A 20,135-nucleotide genomic window follows, 5' to 3' on the forward strand; every position below is an offset into this window, starting at 1 on the left:
AATATACCATTCTATAATCAGGTACATTAGCTAAAACCAAAGTTATACTAAATTCCAAACTCTCCCCTAACCATTTTCCAGACTCTCGTCTAATCATCAACCCTGTGTTTCAGTCTCTAAAACAATGTCCCTCCATCTGCACTGCCATCAAGTCGGGTGGGTATCATTTCCTCTTTCTAAACTCCTAGTGTGTTCTGGTTTTACTCTCCCTCCTCTGTAATCCATTCTGCACAAAGCAGCCAGCTGAGCTTTTAAAAACCAAATCAGATTATGCAACCTCCTATTTAAGGCCCTTCATTGCCCTTTGAATTAAATGCAGACTCTTTAAGATGGCCTATGAGGTTAAGCCCCTTCCCTTCACTGCAGCCTCATCTCAAACTACTTTCCTATTCACTAACAAAAGTTCTGCCAGACTGGTATTCTTCCATGCTCTTGGTTGTATTGTCTGTAATTAACCTAATTATGCTTTTGTTTAAACAGTATGATTTTTTCATGTTAACTGAGTGTGCAGATTTGTTTCTATTGACACTCTAGGGGATAGTTGGTTAATATTTAAATCAACCTAAATAAAGAATTCCTCTGCAAGCATTTTATATACCAATTTCTAAATCTTCATTATAAGGCATATTAATTAGTATGTGCAATGCCACAAATAATTTTTCATTAATGAAATGACTGCTGTTTAACATACCCCGCTGGCTGGGGACTTGAATAGCATCTCTGCATTTGCATACATAAAGTATAAGAACCTGGCTGGCCCCAAAACTCAGCACTATCTTAGTGGCCTACTTGGTTTAGAACTCCACTGACCCCCCACTTGTGTGCTCCACTTAGTGGAGGAACCCGACAGCACATCTTGCTGTCAGAATGGTAACAACCTCTACCTCAGTGCTCACATTTCAGACAAGGTATTGTACTTGTGGGTGCCTGGAAGGACAGAGTAGGTTGCATGGCTATATTTCTGTGTGCTCACCAATAAATGTTAGGGCATCTGGTGGAATTTGGTCTGAGGCTTGCTTCCGTTGCAGTATGCCACCTGGCACATGGTTGTGGAAGAGGAGCCATGTGGCTAACCTCCTACTCTGACTGTCTCAAGAATGTGGTAGTTGTAAACAGCCAGACTGGCTTTAGGTGAGGCCCCACCTCTCCCAAAGAGGCAGAGCTCTTTAACATCTCAGGAACTTTCCACTGTAATTCCCTTTGCCAGGAATGCTCTCCCTCTGTTTCTCCCTTGATGGCCATCTTCAGATTTAACTAGCTATTAAATTTTGGTTTCTCAGAGTGGCCCTACTTGACCACTCTTTCTAAGTAGGTCTCCTCATGCCTCAGTCACTTTCCTGATAGTGCTCTGACACACTCCATCTCTGTTTCTCTCCTGTTCTACTCTGAATTACAGGAAACTGGCTCTGGCCAGATTTAACCAATGGGAAGCACTGGTAGAAGATGGGAGGATAGAAGAAAGGGAGAAACCAGGGTGTTTTTCTCTCTATTTTGATTAGTTTCTCCAATAGATAGGCCCTTACTTCTTGTCCTGATTTCCACTCAGGACTCAGCTCTCATTCTATGAGTCTAGCTTCTAGGTAGTCCCAGTTTCTGGGCTCTGGTAGTACCACTTCATCCCATTGCCCCACCAGTCCTGGAGGTGGCACAGGACTTCCTGTGTTGCTAGTCTCTGACTCCTCTCATTGCCCTCTCCTCTTCCCATCATGTGCCAAACCCACTCCTTGTATTAAATCCCCTCTTTTCATAATACCTGGATGGCTTCTGTTTCCAGATTAGGCCCTGTTACATCACACCCCACAATAATAAATTATATCATTGTGCTTTGTTTTTCCCCCTATACCTCCTTTTTCAAGTTATAATTGTTTGCTTATATATTTGCTTACTAGCGTCTCATCTATTTCCCACATCTGACTGTGATGTTCATGAGAAGGAATACTAGCTATATTTGGTCACCATCACATCCTCAATGTCTTCAGAGTCTCAGGTGATCAATATTAATTGACCAAAAAAATCTAGTGCATGGACTTTGAAATCTTAGAACTTTGATCCACTCAGAGGACCTATGGCTGAACCAAAGGAGGTAAATACAACTTCTGAAATTGAATGCAAACAGGAATTTGTTATTTTCTCCTCATTGGCAAGCACCCATAACTTTCACTAGAGTTTCAGCATATGAAGACCTAAAAGTTAAGAGACAATGAATCTACTGTGAGGTATACACTTTTATTATAAGAATTTTATAATGGTGATATTAACATAAGTACATGAGAACACAGAGGAAGAATGAGTCTCTCTTTCCATTTGTTCAAGTGAAAAACTGAGGAGTCATCCCTGATGCCTCATTTTTTTTACATCCAGTCCATCAGCAGGATTATATCAGTTGGCTCTACCTTCAAAACATATCCAGATTTCAGCCTCTACCATCATCACCCTGGCCCAAGCCACCATTTTCTCTTTCCTTGATGTATGAAAAAAGACTCTTGTCTCACTGCTTCCCTTCTTCCCCTTATGGAGTCTATTCTCAATCTTACTGCTCAAAGTCTGACAGCAGTCAGATCATGTCCCTTATTTGTTCAAAACTCTCCAATGTCTCTTATTTCACGCAGATTTAAAGTAAAAACTCTCTGTGATCCAGCTTCTTGCTCTCTCATTCTCTTTGTTTTCTACCTCTTTCCCCCGCGGCCCAACCATCCTGCCTAGTTGCCATGTCTTCTGCCACCCTCAGCCATTGCTCTGGTTGTTTTCTCCACTGGGATGCTCTTCTCCCACACAGCCTCTTCTTTGTCCTTTCAGCCCTTTTAGTCCTCTGCCCACACAGCAAATAATCTCCCTGCTCCCCCTCTCTCTATCCTGCTCATTCTGCTTTATTTATATTCATACAATAGATCACTATCATACTACTTATTTACTTATTTTTTTGTTTATTGTCTATCTTCTCCATTAGAACATGAACTCCAACAAAAGCGAGGAGTTTGTTTAATTCAAACCTGGAGCAGTGCCTGGCACATGATAGGTTCTCTCTATATTTGTTGACAGACTGTTGGGACAGAGAGATTTAAAAAATAAGTAAAACATGAAGGGGCAAAGAAGGATGGGTGATAGTAAAGAAGAAAGGTAACTGACAAACACCCAACAAATCTTTTTTCTCTTAAGCATGTTTTAGTTTTAGAATTTTATATAATTTAAAAAAATTTATATACTCATCACCTGCTTCCCCTCTCCAAGGTCTTCCCTGGATAAATTCATAGCTTGACAGATATTCTGCCTCACATGCAAAATTGGCTCTATCATCATTATCATCATCATCGTCGTCACTATTATTTGCTTAGTCCATTGATATAAGTAGCAAAATTCAATTACTGGGCTAAAGGAATTGAGAGTTATTTAGCTATTACTATTTAAGGGTCAGTTTTGTCCTACCTGATAAATAGGGCAACAGGTGACTGGGTTGGTGGGGAGGCAGGAATAGATGGTGAAAGTAGAGCGAGTTTGAAGGATATACAGAGAGAGAGGGAATGAGAGACAAACTGAGATTGAAGCATAACAAAATCTTACTAAGGAGTTGAGGAGTCCCAGGTCATCCAATGATTCTTTTCCAGCCTCTCCTATCTGTCATTCTGAAATGCTGGTGAGATTGACTTCAAGGAACACAGTCAACTTTTGTTTTTGGAGACTGCAGGGTAAATATTACAGATCTGGAATGGTTGGCTCATGACTTCAAAGCCTTGAATAAAGCTGCTGGATGATTTGGAAGCCACCTGGCAGGAAATTTAACTTTTTCAGTTTGGGGGCATTTTTTTCCTTCCATTCCTTAATTCCTACCTATCTCCCCCATCCTTTCCAACACCAAATTAGCTATTTGGATGCCATCAATGCAGTTTAGACCTGGGTACCAGCCAAGGTCACGAGGCTCAGTGTATAAAGAGTGAATGCCAGCTGTATTTGAAACAAAATTTCCAAGGCCAGGGATTCAGAGGGAGGGGGGTCTGGCCTTCCTGATCTTGGATTTTCTTCTCTCTTAAATATACACACACATGCACACACAAGTTTCCCTTTCTATGTTTAATTGTCTGCTTCCAAAAAGAATGATGTGACAACTTTCAACCCTTCTTCTCCTTGGGTTCAGTCTTCTCTTGGTCCCCCTCCCCGTGAATGCACTAACTATACACATGAAAAGGGTAAAAGCAGAGAATAGTTAGTAGGAAATCAAAGGGACAAAACTAATAAGTAGACCAGAGGAGTCTCTGAAAGTTACAAGAGCTTTTGAAACCTAAATCCACATGTTGGAGGGGGTAATAAGTGTAATAAAGTGTGAGAATTCAATTCAAGTATGTGATTATAATTGTCAGGAATTACACAAACATGTCTCTATTCATGGGTTTGCTAATGAATGTCACTGTTTTAATGTTAAAACTAAGTTCCAGTGGACTTTCACAGAGGAAAGTGAACTTTCCTCTGTATCATTATACATAAAAATGAACTGCATTGTCTACCTATCTACCTATATCTGTATAAATAGTCATAGAGTCTTTTTTCCATAATGGCTCAATGTTTGCATTCTATGGCCAATCCACATTCTGTATGCATGAACCTTGGTGTGAGTTACAGTCTTAATTTCTGCCTTCCAAATGCTTAATATCAGTTCCATTCTTTATGATACCAATCATTGTACTGTGGTCCTCTGAAAGATCAAACCAATAAAAAATATGTTTAATATAAAAAACTAAAATAAAAGCAAAGACTAGCCTTAAGATATGCATCCTAATTAGTTTCATGGAGCCCTTCCTGTGTATCTTTGTGAACATAATGTTTGACATAGGTTTCTTGGTCCATTTACCTTGGCCCTTTTAAAACCCTAAAACAGTCTATATTTAAGCAGTGGATTTATACACTGGATCATTCACACATTAAGTATTTTTTTGGGCATCTGCTGTGTACTAGGAATGATGTCACACTGCAAGAATATAGAATAAAATAAATAGTCTTTGTTTCGAGGAATTCAGAGTGTCAGAAGGATTTAACAATAACTAGTAGAGTTGATGGATATTGTGACAGAGTTAGTAGGCACAGGGTAGGGTGGGAGCCTCCAGAAACTCTATCTTATTTCCAGGACATTCTGTGAGAAAGGGGTCATAGGGGTGATGGAGTTTTGAAAGACTAGTAGGAGTTGACAGGCAGATGGGGTGTGATGTCCAAGCAAGTGTACTCAGAGAGCAGTATGTGCAGTCACCCGGGAGGCCTTGTGCCACTGAGATTCTGTGCCTGGAGTCTCCAGGGTGAGGGTGTGGAGAGTGATAAGTCTGGCAAGATAGTGAGTTAGAAACTAGGTCTTAAAAAGCCCAGGTACATTGCAGGCTAGAAGTTGTCATGATCAAGTTTGCATTTTGAGAATATCTTTTCTTCTCTAATTCTAGCCCATTATTATCGCAAGAACTAGGTACATCTTACCAGTTCGCATTCATAGCTCCTGAAAAGTGAGGTATAAAATTAGATTCTGTGGAGTATTTAGCAGCAATGAAAGTGAAACACAGATCAAATGGAACTGTTGAGTATAAGGTAACTTAATTTTCAGAGATATAACCAATGTTGTTATTACCAGATACCTATTGGTTCACTAGGGTTGGTGAACTTTTAAGCATCAGCAGGGCTCTAAAATCCTTGGCAATGTAATGCTAAAAAATGGTGGTCTACAGGGACTCTAAGACAAGCCCTGCACTATAAAGTCATCTTTGGTTCTGCCCTTTGCAGGAGATATTAGATGGAAGAAGAGGAGGAAGAAACCTTTTCCAGCACGACCTCAGTGAGAGGCCGTGTATCCAGACTGAGGACCCATGTGTCCAGGACGGAAGGCTGGCCTGGGGCTAAGTGGAGGCCTCTGGAGTTGGCCAAAGTGAAATCCTGGCTTCTTTACTTAGTAGCCCAGTGTCCTTCTCAGTGGCTCTATCTCTTTATCTGTCTCCACAGTCTACCACTTGGGACTATGTGAGGATTAAATAAGAGTTAATGTGTGTGCAGCACTTAGATCCATGCCTGCAACTAGCAGGCTTCCTGTAAATGTTAGCTGTTGTCATATTGTGTTTTTCCCTTCATAAATTAAATGAAGCACCTGACACATAATTTAATGCAGTAAATATTCATTTTCTTTCTTGTTCAATGTTAAGATAATAGATACATAATGTGAGAAGTATGATGAAAAGAACGTTGTCTAGGAGGCAGGGGGATGGCTATTGGTGATTCATAAGGCTCTGAACTGTGACTTTCTAAGCAGAGCCAGGGGCTTGTCTGTGGTGTGTGAGTCTACAGTTATTACTGTGCTGAGCCCCCTGCCCTGCCCATGGGAGGGAAGTGAAACTTGGCCTCCTGGAAAATTGCATTCTCGCCAAGGCTGGAAAAGTGCTCTGTGCCAACCTGTTTCCTGTTGGCCTCAGATTTTCTTCTTCAGTCCAAATGCATTCTCATTGTTCTCCAAGTCTGACTGAGGCTAGAGGGGATTCCATATAATCCCTGCACTGGTTTTCTCTGATTTGAAACACCCACGTGCACACACATGCATGCACACACATACTCACACTTAATTCTCACCAGGTTCCCAGGAGGAGAAAGTTCACTTTAGCATGTGCCAGTACTTGGCTCTGAGGAGCCCAGGGATTTCTCCACTACACAATGACCTGATTGTACAGGCTTGTCTCAGTCCAGTGGCAGGTCGGCAGGCCAGCTGAAAGCTCATCTTAAACAACCACCTCAAACCTTAAACCCAAACACCACAGCTGCACTCCTGGAACCAGGTCTGTTTTCCTAGAATATCTGGTTACAGTATTTAAAAAATGAGCAACCTCATTATCAATAGTGTTTCTGAGAACCCAGCATTCCTCTGGAAAATGCTAGCTCTCCAGGGCTGGCAAGAGCTGCTAGGCAGACACATTCCCTCACCTGACGCCCCCTCCCTGAGGCATCATCCAGCCAAACCCAACAGCCTAGCTTAGCAAAAATGAACACCAGGACTCAATTTCTGCTAAGGAGCTGGGGGCTTTGGTGACAGAGGGAGGGAGTGGATTCTCCTTCCCTAAAGATCTTCGAGAGTAGGAAAGACATTTGTTCTTGTGTGGAGTCAGCTTTGCACTACTAGAGAGAATATTGGATTAGAATTTGGGTTTGTTTCCCAACTTTGCATGTATTGGTTGTGTACTCTTCAACAAAGTATTAAAAATTTTCAAGCCTCAGTTTTTTCACCAGTGAAATAGTGATAATTATTGTGAAGATCAAAGGAAGTATCATGTGGCAACTAGTGTTGACAATTAGAAAGCCTTCAACATATAAAAAAATTACCTTATTCCTCTTAATATGATCTTTCCTTGTTTCATATATACAAGTGTATATATATGAATATGTGGAATTGTCTAATCCCTCTTGAACTACATTACAAGCTTAAGAGTTTTGGAGGATAAAAAATTAAATTGAAATCAGTTTACAACATTGCTCTTGACACAGTGCTGGGCACAAAGTGGGCATAAAATAAATGTATGAAGAAGATTAAATTATGTTGTTTATCATCTCCTATTTTAGAAGGTAGGGAACTATGTACTGAGTTTTTAAAAATTCCAAATTTATTTATATATTTATGTATCTATCTATCATCTATCATCATCACCTACCTACCTATCTATAATATTATGTGTGTGTTGTTGCTTTTCTGCAAACTATGACTGTCTCTTTCCAGAAGACTCAGCTCCCAAGGGTTCATTGTGTTTGAGGCAGCTCTGGCTTGCATAGAGCATAGGATCTTCACTGACAGATACTTCACTGACAGATGCTCAAAAGTCCTCCTCCTCACTAGTTGTGATTTTAGACACATGACCTCTTCAGATATTACATTAGTGCATTGCATCATGCCCATCTCTCTGTGGCTGTGATGAAGATGGGATGGAATATGCAAAGCATATTATTATCCTGCCTAGTCCTTATTACCCATTCATACAAATGTGACATTCTACGAACATGATAAATGAGGAGGAAGGAGGGGCATGAATGACAGACTTGTGATAGGAATGACACATGCATCAGGAGTCCAGGGGTAAGAGGAAATGTTCTTCGAAGGACTTTCTAAGAATACAGCCCATCCTGGTGCTGAGAAAAACCTAAGGGTACAAAGAGAATAAAATCAGAGATTTGAGGCTGAGTGTATACTCTCATTGCAACAAGAATCCTTTGGTTACTCGAGGTTGACCTCTCTCAGGAGACCCATTCAAAAGATACCAATGGGCTTGTCCAAGGAAAGAATTGAGTTTTTGACTCCAGGCAGATTAGGAACTAAGTTAAGAAATGGGAAACAGATCATGAACATCTTTTTCTAGGTGATATTACCAATCTCAGGCTTTAAACAAAGAGGGGCAAATATCCCTAAAGAGCCATACTAAGGAGATGGCATTTTGAGCTGCTTCTTGAAAATGATGAAGAGGTTGTTATTTGGTGGATATTTCAGATACTGTGGTCCTAATTCAGTTTTCTCAACCTCTTTGAGAGGATTACACATTCTCACTCTAGAGATGAACTTTGGCTGTGTCACTTGCATTTGCCAAATGGAATGTGAACAGAAATGTTGCAGTCTACATTTGAACAGAAGCCTTAAAAGGAATCATGAGGCTCTGTTGTCCTTTCCCTTCTTTTGCAAGAATAGTATGTTTGAGGGATAGTTTTCTCCTTCAGTCTGATCTCAGAATGCAGAAGATTCATGAAAAAGAATTACAGCCATCATGAAGACCAGTGAGAAGTAAAACTTTATTTTTGTAAATCAATGAGTTTTGGGGGTAGTTTATTGCTGCAGCATAAACGACTAAAGCTGACTAATAAAAATAATGGTACCAGCAGTGCAACAAAAAGCCTACAACGTGCAATATTGGCTTTCAGGTTAAGTGTTATGTAGTAAGGAAACTTCTTGGTGACTCATGTTCTTCAGTGGAGAAACATTTGGTAGAACTGTTGCTTGCGGCATCTTAAAAGGCAGATTATGTAGCTGTAACAGGAGCTACATACGTAAAAATTCTGTATGACAACCCCCCAAGGCTCAGTGGTCTACAAAAGTAAGCATTTATTTCTTATTCATGTGCCTACACATTCATTGTCTTGGGCTCAGCTGATCTAAACTGAGTGTAGCTGGGCTTGGTGCCAGCTATATATTGAGTTTGTCTACTTCACGTATTTCTTCAGCTCCTTAGAGTTGTGGCTAACAGAGGCATGCTTTTTTGGGGATGAAAGGTAGGAGCAGGGAGATACACTTCTCCCCTGGTATGGGTAAGAGAGGCAGTGAATATCTGCTAAATTATAATGTAATCAACTACAGTACCTTATGAACTTGTGGCTTTAGGTAAATAAGTGGGAAAGAGCACAGAAATTATAGCCAAGTGTGCTAAGTTCTATTTGTGGCCCAGTGCTTACCTTTGGCAAGCTACAATTTTCTAAATCTCAGTTTCCCCATTTGAAAAATAGTAAAAAACTAACTTGATTATCTTCTGGGAGGAATAGCAATTCTAGTTAGCTCAAATAAAGGTGGTGATTAGGTGATGATGTAGATACTCATTGGAAACAAATCTCATGGAGTTTAAGGAAAACTCAACAAACAGGACTTAGGGCAGAGGAGTGGGCAGCCCAGGGACCTTCTGTACCCTGTAGACTTTCAGGCAGTTGTTCTACCATTACTGTGCCCTGGATGAACCCCATGCTGGTTTCTCTTTTATTGAATTTCAGTTACTACTGTTTGTGTATAGATACACATGTATTGCAATACACTTTCAATTTTTTTGATAACAGAATATATTTCATTTTTCTCCCGAAGGGAGAGGAAAGCACAGATAAAAACGAGATCTGTTTAACACCCAAGTCTTCAATAGAGTTGACTAAAAATACAATGTTTGGTATGAGAATCTTTTTCCTAAAAATTTGTCAAGTAGTGACATCTCAAGTTTGTGCTGTGGCGGAGCAAAATAGGGGTAGTATTCAGCTGAAGATTAGCCAGAACAGGGGCCATGAATACCCAAACCCTGCAAAAATAAGATATTATGCAGGGAGTTTTGGGCTTTGGGGAAGTTTTAATCAAGTTAATCGAAGCCTGATTAGCATAACCCCAGACTGAGGCAACCAGGGACCCTCCCTCTTCTGGGCTCTGCACTACAGAGGTTTCCTTTCTGGATCTTCTCTAGCTGTGTCCCTCCCTTTAGAATAAGGAGTTTGTGGGTTTAGGGACATGCACGTCTGGAACCAATGGGACCCTGGAATCCCCTGCCCAAGTGGTCCCAAGCTGGCTCCCTAGGCCTACATAGGCCTCTTGCCTACTTGGTCCCTCTGGAGAGGTGATCATCCCACCAATGTGTACACTTCTGGACTAAAGGAGTTGGCTAGGAGATTTGTTTGCAGAGATGTGGATGGAAGTTGGGTGCTGGACCCTTGGTTGTCTACATTGACATATGTGTGACCCTCCTAGGCTGGATGGAACATAGGGTGGCAAGGGGTTGGCCCAGGAGCTTCCACTGGTGATACTCTTGCCCAGGCCCTGCAGACCTGAGAGAAGCGTTTTTCTCTGAAAGACAGGGAGGCCCTAGATGATATCCCAAGTTATAATTTGAGGGGCATTACAAAGCCTTGCTTATAATACAGTGCATGCTTTGGGAAAGCCTGCCTTGTGAATTAACCACAAACCTCCCTAACTGATATAATAATGAGGCAACAAGAAAATTCCAGCTACAATTTTAATTTTCAAAAGCTCATCTATCTGTGTTATGATCTTATAAAAATATTCCATTCCTGGCCACCTGTAAAGTGAAATAAGCAAATCTTGGTTCCCATATGAGGCAATAATTTCTCATTGGGAATGCCAACAATGTTCTCTCCTTGGAAAGTTTATAGAGCTTATATCCTGCCTGTGCACCTTTAATAAAGAAATGTTAAATATTTTAAAATAAACTTTATTTAATGGGCCAGAAATACATATCCTGAAGTCTTTTGTTACTTTAAACATCCCAAGGGCTATAAAATCCTCTGGGTTGGACTGAGTACCATGTCAGGGGTGTGCCCAACTTGCTTGGTTTGTGGGGTTCTCTCCATTTTGCGTGGCTACAGCTGGGCAGGGGGAAGATTCCAAGCATTGCTCTTTCTTAATTTGTGCCTATTGTCCATCTGCATTCTTCCTGCTACTTGACCGAGTAACTGACTGCTTTCTAGCTTCTGTGCTTACTTTTCTTTGCCTGAAAAGATACAAATGCTCCCCATGTGCCCACCATTCACATGGGACCCTTCTAGTACAAAGCAGTGTTTAATCTTGCATCCCCACTGCCCTTGGTTCTTCTCCAGGAGTCCTCTTTTAGCCTCCAGAGAGGAAAAGGCACTGAACTTGGAGCCAGGTTGCTGGATTGCAAACCCAAGGCTCTGGACAATGTTGAGAAAATCATTTAAATATACTTTGATTAGAAAGAAGCCAGATGTTCACTCATTCTTTCAAAAATTACTCGTTTGGCCTTAGCTGGTGTGTTGTCACATACACCAAAAATTTGGGGATTCGATTCCCAGTCAGGGCACATATCTAGATTGCAGGTTCAATTCCTGGTTGAGGTGCCTATAAGGAGGCAACCAATTGGTATTTTTGTCTTACATTGATGTTTCTCTCTCTCTCAAATTCACAAACATATTGATAAAATACATACCCAGTACTACCATGTGTTACATAGCATGAGATTCTCCCAGAAAATGAAGATGAGGCACCCATGTAAACAGAAAGTGAGCAATTACCTTGTGACTTCTGTCCTTAAAGAAACTGGTACACCTGCCTTTCTCCTTCCCACAAGAGTTGGAAAGTCAAATTGTCAAGCATTGTAACTGTGCTCTACAGATATAAGTAATCGATTGCTGACCAAAAAGGAATGATGAAAAAAGACATTATTTCAGACTTTTACACTGAGAGTTGGTGTACAATAGCTGTCTGAGTTGAGCATATCTCCCTTTTCAGTATTTATAATTGTTGTTTATTTTTTGTAACCTCACCCACAACTTCCTTTTAAAATATATGCAGGAGTTTATTGAAGGGAATTTCAATAAACTTTGTTCTGATGATTTGAAAATGGGATCCCCCTAGGGTATTGCAAAACTGGGCTTAAGACCTTGGTCTGTGAAAAAGTAGATGGTCTTTCACATTCAGAGGAGAAGAAAGCAACAGGAGGTCACCACTCAAACAACAGAGATCATTGTACAACTGGTGGGACAATCGGGTCAAGAGTTAAAATCAGAATAATCTGAATACAAATCATAACATAGGAAGAGGAAATTTTCCATTCCTCCCAACTCTTTGACCCATTGATTGGAGTTACAGATATGGCTTTTCTCCCAGCAGAAATGTATTAAGACCATATGTAAAGATAAATATTCTGGTCAGAGCAAGATAGGAAAACAAAGAGCAAAGAGCAAGTCAGTGGGGTCCTTCATGGACTGCTGTGTTTCCACCCACAGTAAAGAATACTCAGAACTGTAGGAGGTGCGGATCCTGTTCCCCCTTTCATTTGCTCATTTATTCAACAAATATTTACTGAGTGCCTGCTGTGGGCTGGGGCTTCAGAAGGCAGAAAAATCTGGCACAGTCCCTGCCTTCATGTGAGTTAGTAAAGGACACTAATGCAAAGTTGTCTTCAGGCGTGGGGGTAAGGGTTGCTACAAAGGGGAAGGAGGGAGGTTGTACTGAAGTGATACTCGATGTCTACCCCCACTGCCATGTCTCTTTCTCTGTCTCTTCTGTTTTTCTCTTCCAGATTTTAGGGACACTTGTGGTTATGTTGGGCCTGACTGAACAACCTAGGACCTTCTTCCATCTCAAGGTCCCTTAATAACACTGGCAAAGTCCCATTTGGTAAGTAAGGTAACATATCCACAGGTTTCAGAGATTAATTAGTATGTGGATATATTTGAGGAGTCATTATTCTACCCACTGTGTCACGGCATCTCTATTTAAATCTGAGGAAGAATCGGAGGGTAAGTGATCTATGAAAAGACGTTTTCAGCTTTAAACAACTGAATAATGTAGCTTAACAGCACTCAGGCTCGGCAGTTGGAAGGTAAGCTTTCAGCAAACTCATGCTAAGTAAACGAGAGGCAGAGCCCAGAACTTAATGCCTAAATGAAATGTTTATGGTGTATAAGGCTGGTCTGTTCTAAAGGCAAATAAAATTCTTGATAATCCAAAGGATTTGCGAATTGATTTGAAAGCGCACGCGTTCAGGAGCCATGCCTGGCTGTGTATACTCGTGTAGCAGGCCTGCCTATGACAACCCACGTTGTTATTTCTCTAAATGCATCATCCCTGCCCTTGGAGTCTGATTTTCTGCCCTTTTGGAGATTTCAAGTATGCTCTGTTTATTAGCATCACCATCCACCCCCTCACACACACCTCTTCCCAGAAGACTCTAAATTGGTTTAATCACATGGCATGTTTCTCTGGTAGATTTTTACCAGTTCTAGTTCTTCCAGATTCCTTGTATGGTAATTTTTTTCTTTCCTCCTTAATTTCCTTAGGTATAAAATATAACCACTTGAGGAAAACTCAAGGGCCTTTAGTAATAAAAATCAAGGTAGAGTGAAGACAAACAATTGCACACTACACCTCCTGAACCCATTAGACTAAGTAACAGCTGCTGTTCACAGGGCTTGGCGGATGTTGGCCCAAAGTTCCCTTTCTTCTTATTTTAACTCCCACAGAGAACTCAAGTTATCTCCAGTTCCACTCAGAATACCTTCCTGAAGGGTCAGGGTCACGTGAAGGCGGGGAGAGGTACGGGATTCCATAAGCTGGCTGGGATTTTTCCTGGAAGTCTTTCCAACCTGGACTAACAGAGATACCACAATTAAAGAACATGGTAAGGGGTCCAAACCATCATAGTCAGGATCTTCCCAAAGTTCACTATGAAACTAGAGATCTAATTTTTATTAAGAAGCCACTTTCTTCTCTCCCTCATTGAAGCATCTATGTAATTAATTTGGGGAGAAGAAGAAAAAATTGGGAAGTCCGAATAAGTGCTGAAATCCTCTGAACATCTGTTTTCTCAGTCATAGACACTGAAGTTAGACTATGCTGGAGGTTGGGGTTTTTCTCTTTGTCATCCCTTTGCAGAGTGTGAGGGAGAGACCCTTCCCATTCTCCTGACTAGTAAGAGGCATATAATCACATCCTATCTTGCGAGAAGTGATAGCATACATAAAGCACTTTTAAGATGTCTGGCATCCAATAAGGTGTAAGTAAATGTTCACTAAGCGGCAGGATGGTGATGATAATGATGATAATGATGATGATCTGTTTGTTCTAACTTATTCTTCTAGTTGAATACTGAAGCTTTACAAGGGTGAGAACAGTTAGAAAGCCTCCTGGTTCTTTTCTCCAATGTTACCCTATTGACAAAATAAAATTCTAGCAACTTAGCCTGACTCTTACTTAACTGACTTACACATAACATTACATTTTTTTCATCTTCAATTCTCTGTTATTCATGTCTTTGTTGCTCTCTATCAGTTATCATCTTAAGTGACTGTCTGACAGTTCTGGGTTGTTGCTTGCAGATTTTGCTACTCTGGGGAGTAACTCTAGAGAGTTAGAGAGTTCTGTAGCTTCTAATTTTTAGATCCTACAAAATCCTCCCAAAGTACTCCTTTCAAAATGCGAACTGTTAAACACGTTGAACAAGTCTGGCTTAAATCATCAGGTCTCACATCTCTCTTTTCCTAATAGGTTGGATAGTTCAGAGTAGGAAGATGATCTGCTAAATGTTCTTCTGCCGCCCAAATAAGCAAGTTGATTAGAGACAGACCAGTGTCTCAGATTTTCCCAAAGCCCTCTTCATGACCCTTCTACTCTTTCATGCTTTGCTCCCAAAGAATCCTTTCCCATCTCCCTCACAGGGTCTAAATGCTCATTTACAAGAAACACAGAGTGAAAGAATAAAAAAAAAAAACATCAAAAAGATGTTTTATTGCTCAGTGCAGCCCCTGACAACACATCCCCCAGCTCTCCTTCTTTGAAGCCCATAAACTCCTCTGTAAAATTAAAAAGCATGAATTTATAGGGCCTAGGAGGAGCCAGAAGGTGAAGACCTGTCTCCAACCAATGGGTCAAGCATACTGATGAAGTATGATGAGGCCATGCCAACTTCTGGCTAATAAAACATCTTTCCTGCCTTCCCAGTCCTTGACCTTCTCTTTCCCATGCAAAACTAAGTAGAGACACAAATGAGGGAGAAAGACAAAAAAGAGCAGAGAAACAAAGCAAAATACCCAGCATTCCCTGTCCTTGGAGAGGGTCAGTTGGATTACAATAATCTCCCTTCTGGGCCCCTTAATCTTTTTTGGATCCCTTGACCATACTGGTTGGTTAACCACCTCCTGGTTTCCTATTTCAGGGAAGCCTTGGTTAGTCACTAGCAAATAATTATCATCAAAATAGTTCTAGATGGAAATAGAAGCCCAAGGTCCTGTGAAAGTTGAGGCAACTGAGTAAATCCTACAGGTGGTAGAAGACACACAGAAGGAAGTTGGAAGACATGATTGGTTCATGCTGGCATTGTGACTTTGTCAGGCCACACTAACTTCTATGAGTCTCAGCCTTCTCATCCCTAAAAGGAGGAGGATGGGGCTAAGGTGAATCTTTAAATTACTTTGTCAGATACTCTCTAGTTCTTAAGCAGATTTGAGATCCAGGGAAAAAGGTGTGGGAGGAATTGGCAAGAGGGAAACATCATGAGGCAATAGGGGATGGAAGCAATCTAGGCTCAAACTTCTAAGTGACCAGTGTTACCTGTGTTTTATCCAGTTCTGACCAAGAGTGGTTGAACTTATGTTCACATTCTTTGAATTTGAGAAAGGGATAGAGTAAGAGTGAGAGTGAGAGCAAGAGAAAGAGAAAGAGAGTGAAAGAAAGAGATTGAGCTTGAACAAACTTAGATTGGGTGAGAGGAGTAACTACTGTAGAGGTATCAAATACTAGGGCAGACAGACTTATGATAACATTTCCAAAGAGAAGGTCAAGATAGCCCTCCAAGGATGTACAGACTTCAGGTTGCTGGAACAGTGAGATAAATACCTAAACTAGAAGATAGGATAGTTTTTTTCTGTTGGACTAGGTAATCTCCAAGGTCCAGAAAATAGAAGTAGTTTATCTAAAGTCACACAAATGATACTCTGGTTTCTCTCCAGGATGCACACATGTTTCACCTCTTATTGTCTAAAGTCACATAAATTACTGGTTGGTGGTCTGGAATTTATACCCAAGTTAATTCACTCATTTGCCAATGGAAGTTGAATATGCCACGTTCGGGTTCAGACGTTGTATGCCTCAGTCTACTGACACACTGCCTGAATCTCTTCCCAGTGGATCAGGACAACTTGATTCCTACTGAATGCACAAAATTGGTAAAGCCATACATTTTTTTCCCTTGCCAACCTTTCTTCTTATTGTCTAGATAACAAGATGGAGACAAATATAGACAATAGATATTTTCAGTTTGGAATGAGAGTGGTGATCATGGGTTTTGGATGAGGTCTCTATAAGTAAGTATTCTGTAAATACTACCCAAATAGCTGAACTGCTGCATCTAGGCCCACTGTACCAAAAAAAAAAACAAAAACAAAACAAAACACCAGTCTGAAGAGAGCTGAAGGTATCTCAGAGCCAGGGGAACACATTCAGAGTGAGTGTACAAGTCTGAGACTCGGCGAAGTAGCTCAGAAACAGTGAACCTTTGCATTAAAATCTAGTAGTCAAAGATGTTCTACAAATAATATTTACTTCCTCTTTGGTGCTGTCTTGAGTTTAGTGGTTATATATTTTATCTTTCTTACTCAGTTTCTTTCTTGGTTGTATGTGACTTTTCTACCCAAAATGGGCTTTTGAGGTTTCAATATATATGTATGAAGTGTGTGTGCATAAGGTGTGTGTAGGTCTGCTGAGGGGAGGGTGTCCTAGCTTTGTTATTTAGGGTAGACGGGGCTGAATGAGGTCAGCTGGGTTTTTGAGAGTTCAGGTCAAGGCTCCAACTGGCAGAGAGCAGTTACACCCTCCAAGCTTACTAGCCAAGTGCATGCTCTTCTGAAATTCACTGAGCTGTAGATAAACATGAAGCTCATAATAGCTTTTTCACTTGATGTCCTTTATTACATGTTCCACACTTTAAATTCCTTTGCTTCACTCCTGTGTTCTTCTGGATCTTTCTGAACAAACATTGAAGTAGGGAAAAAAAGCAAACTGCCCTCATCCTTCCACCCTTCCCATCCCTTCTGAGTGACTCACTTAAACTGAAACAATTAATCTTAATCAGGATGGTATGACAGCAGAGAGAAACATCCACAATGAAGCCCTTTGGTGCCAAAGACTTGGTGAGGCAACCAGCTCCTTTCTCTGGGTTGCAGTGGGGGCAATGTGGAACTATTTAGTTGTTTTAAAATAGCACCTTGCAAAATTAGAGCTGCCTCTATCTACAGGATGGACAGCAGGTCAGGGGTTGTGAAATGCCTGTGCTAACCACCAAGTGCGAGCAGGCACTTTTAATAGTTTTAATACAAGCCACCAGACCAAAATGATCAACTCCACCTTTTCTGGGGGAGATTGAGGATAAATAATTCCTTGTGTTTACACTCATGTTTCTTTCCACAGAACTCAGAGCTTCTGTGCATTTATCCTTATTCGTTATCCTCATTTTCTGACAGGTACAATTACTCATCTCCCCTGCTGTGCCCATCTCCTGTTTTGTTTCTCTTCTTTCCAACCAGCCATGGCTACACCTAGTACCCTAGAAAGGCTGTGGTCAGCAGAGTACACTACTTGAAGACAACTTCGAGTCCCAGAATGAGCAGGAGAAAACATTGCATCACCTTAAAAATTTGGTATCATAGAATTGTACACTTGAAACCTATATAATTGTTTTAACCAATGTTACTCCAATAAAGTTAATTTAAAAAAAGTAAGGTGGGTGGAGAAAAAGAAAACTAAAAACCAAATATGGTCACATCTTTTAATTTGCAGTTAACTGTTGAGTGCTCTTTAGCAGGAAGATAACTATTACTTTCTTGAGGTCCAAGAACTCCAGATATGTAGTCCAAAGTTCATAATCCTGTTTCCAGATACAGAGTGGAGAGAGAACTGGAGTGTACTGTCTGCCCAGTAATGGATGCATGTTGTTTGAACTTCTTCCACAAGTGACTTTGTTAAAAGCTGCCCTAATACACACCACCATGTCCCCCTCTGTTGTTGTGGCCATGACCTTGTGGACCCAAATACGAACACAAGCCACAGTTGTTTCAAGGCCACACATGGGCAGTGTAAACCCAGGAAAACAATGAATGAGGAGAAAAAGTTGTGAGGAAAGAATGAAGAATTATGAGGGCACTTACTGATCTGATACCACTTGGTAATAAGTGTAACTAATTGCTCAGTCTCATAGGACTGTCTTCCTAGAGGCCTATGTACTCCTGGGTCTTAGGAAAGTGAATGGTGTATGTGGAGTTATTCATTGGCTCATATCTCCTATCAGTCAAAGTTCATGTATATCCCACTGGGTTTAATACCTTAGTAGCAACAAATATATACAAAATGCAAAGCAAGGGGTTCAGGGCATGGACATGAAAAAGTTGCTGTCAGGTTGTGCTCATATGCAGTTGGTCAGACTCCACCCTCCTGCCCTGGATTTAGTCTCATATAAGGGTCACTCTGGTAGTGACAGGGGTCATCAGGATGTTCCATTAGAAGAGAGAGAGGAAAGGAGAGAAAAGAGAAGAGAAGAGAAGAGAAGAGAAGAGAAGAGAAGAGAAGAGAAGAGAAGAGAAGAGAAGAGAAGAGAAGGGAAGGGAGAAGGGAAGGGAAGGGAAGGGAAGGGAAGGGAAGGGAAGGGAAGGGAAGGGAAGGGAAGGGAAGGGAAAGAAGGAGAGGAGAGGAGAGGAGAGGAGAGGAGAGGAGAGGAGAGGAGAGGAGAGGAGAGGAGAGGAGAGGAGAGGAGAGGAGAGGAGAGGGGAGGGGAGAGGGAAAACAAATTCTGGCTAGAAGATGTGGAAGTAGAAAAAGGACAGTTGTCTAGCCCAGGATAGGAAATTTATTGACTCTATTGGAATTAGAGCTTGATTCTAAAATAAACTATCTCCTAGAGTTGGTGATGGAGAGCACAGGCATGGAAAATAGTACTAACTACTTATTTTAAAACTCCCTCAGACAAGATAACTTAGGTTAAGGTCTGAACTCACTGAAAGGAGCCCTGCTTGATCCTTTTCCAAAAAAGGAGATTGTAGTCTTACCCTACATACAACATTGGGCTTTCCATCTGTTTCAGTCTTTATTCTTCCAGGAAACTGAAGTGAGAAGCTTTCCTCTGCATATTCCATGAGGGGTACAAGAATATGGCCTTCACTTAGTTTCCACTGAGCCATTGGAATGAGCCATTTATTCCTATGAAAGGAATAAATTAAAGAGAAAATTCTCCAAGAGAATGGAAGATGGCATCTCAGCATTTTGGGTTTTTGTTTCTTTATTTTTCTCACCTACTTGAATTAACATGAAGTCCAAACCAGATCTTACAGTGGAATTGGCTGCCACATAATTTAGACATGTTTGCATAACATTCCAAAAATAATTCAATAAGAATAGGTTTTTCTTGGAATTTATCACTGCCTGGCAAATTGGAGCCCAAACACAACAACTTTGTGCTAGAAAGGCTTAAGACCCAGCAAATGGAAACAACAGTGGCAGAAAGTCTACCTAAGCTGCCGGTCGACTTTCATTATCCATGATGGTGTGAAGCAGAACTAGAAAACACAAGGCGGGACCAGGGACAAACACAGTCTGCATGTCAGACTCCCCATCTTCAGGACTCAATGACAACTCATGGGCCAAGGTGGCAAGTCAAGGGTATTCTAGGTCTCAGAAACAGTTCTGAGAAATTCTCTCCTGATGTATTTTTCCATGTCTTCAGCTGAAGAATTTTTTTTTTTCTTATGGGTTCTAATAGAGAGGACCCATGAGTTCAGAAAGCAATAAGCTAACATAAACATATAGGAGCAGTAAATAGTAACTTACAAGGACAAGTACAGAGCAGTAAACCTAAATCAGGATGCAGAATGATTTCAGGCTC

Source organism: Artibeus jamaicensis, unplaced genomic scaffold, assembly GCF_021234435.1.
Source record: "Artibeus jamaicensis isolate MK-2021 breed Jamaican fruit bat unplaced genomic scaffold, CSHL_Jam_final contig_1015, whole genome shotgun sequence".
Classification (NCBI taxonomy): domain Eukaryota; kingdom Metazoa; phylum Chordata; class Mammalia; order Chiroptera; family Phyllostomidae; genus Artibeus; species Artibeus jamaicensis.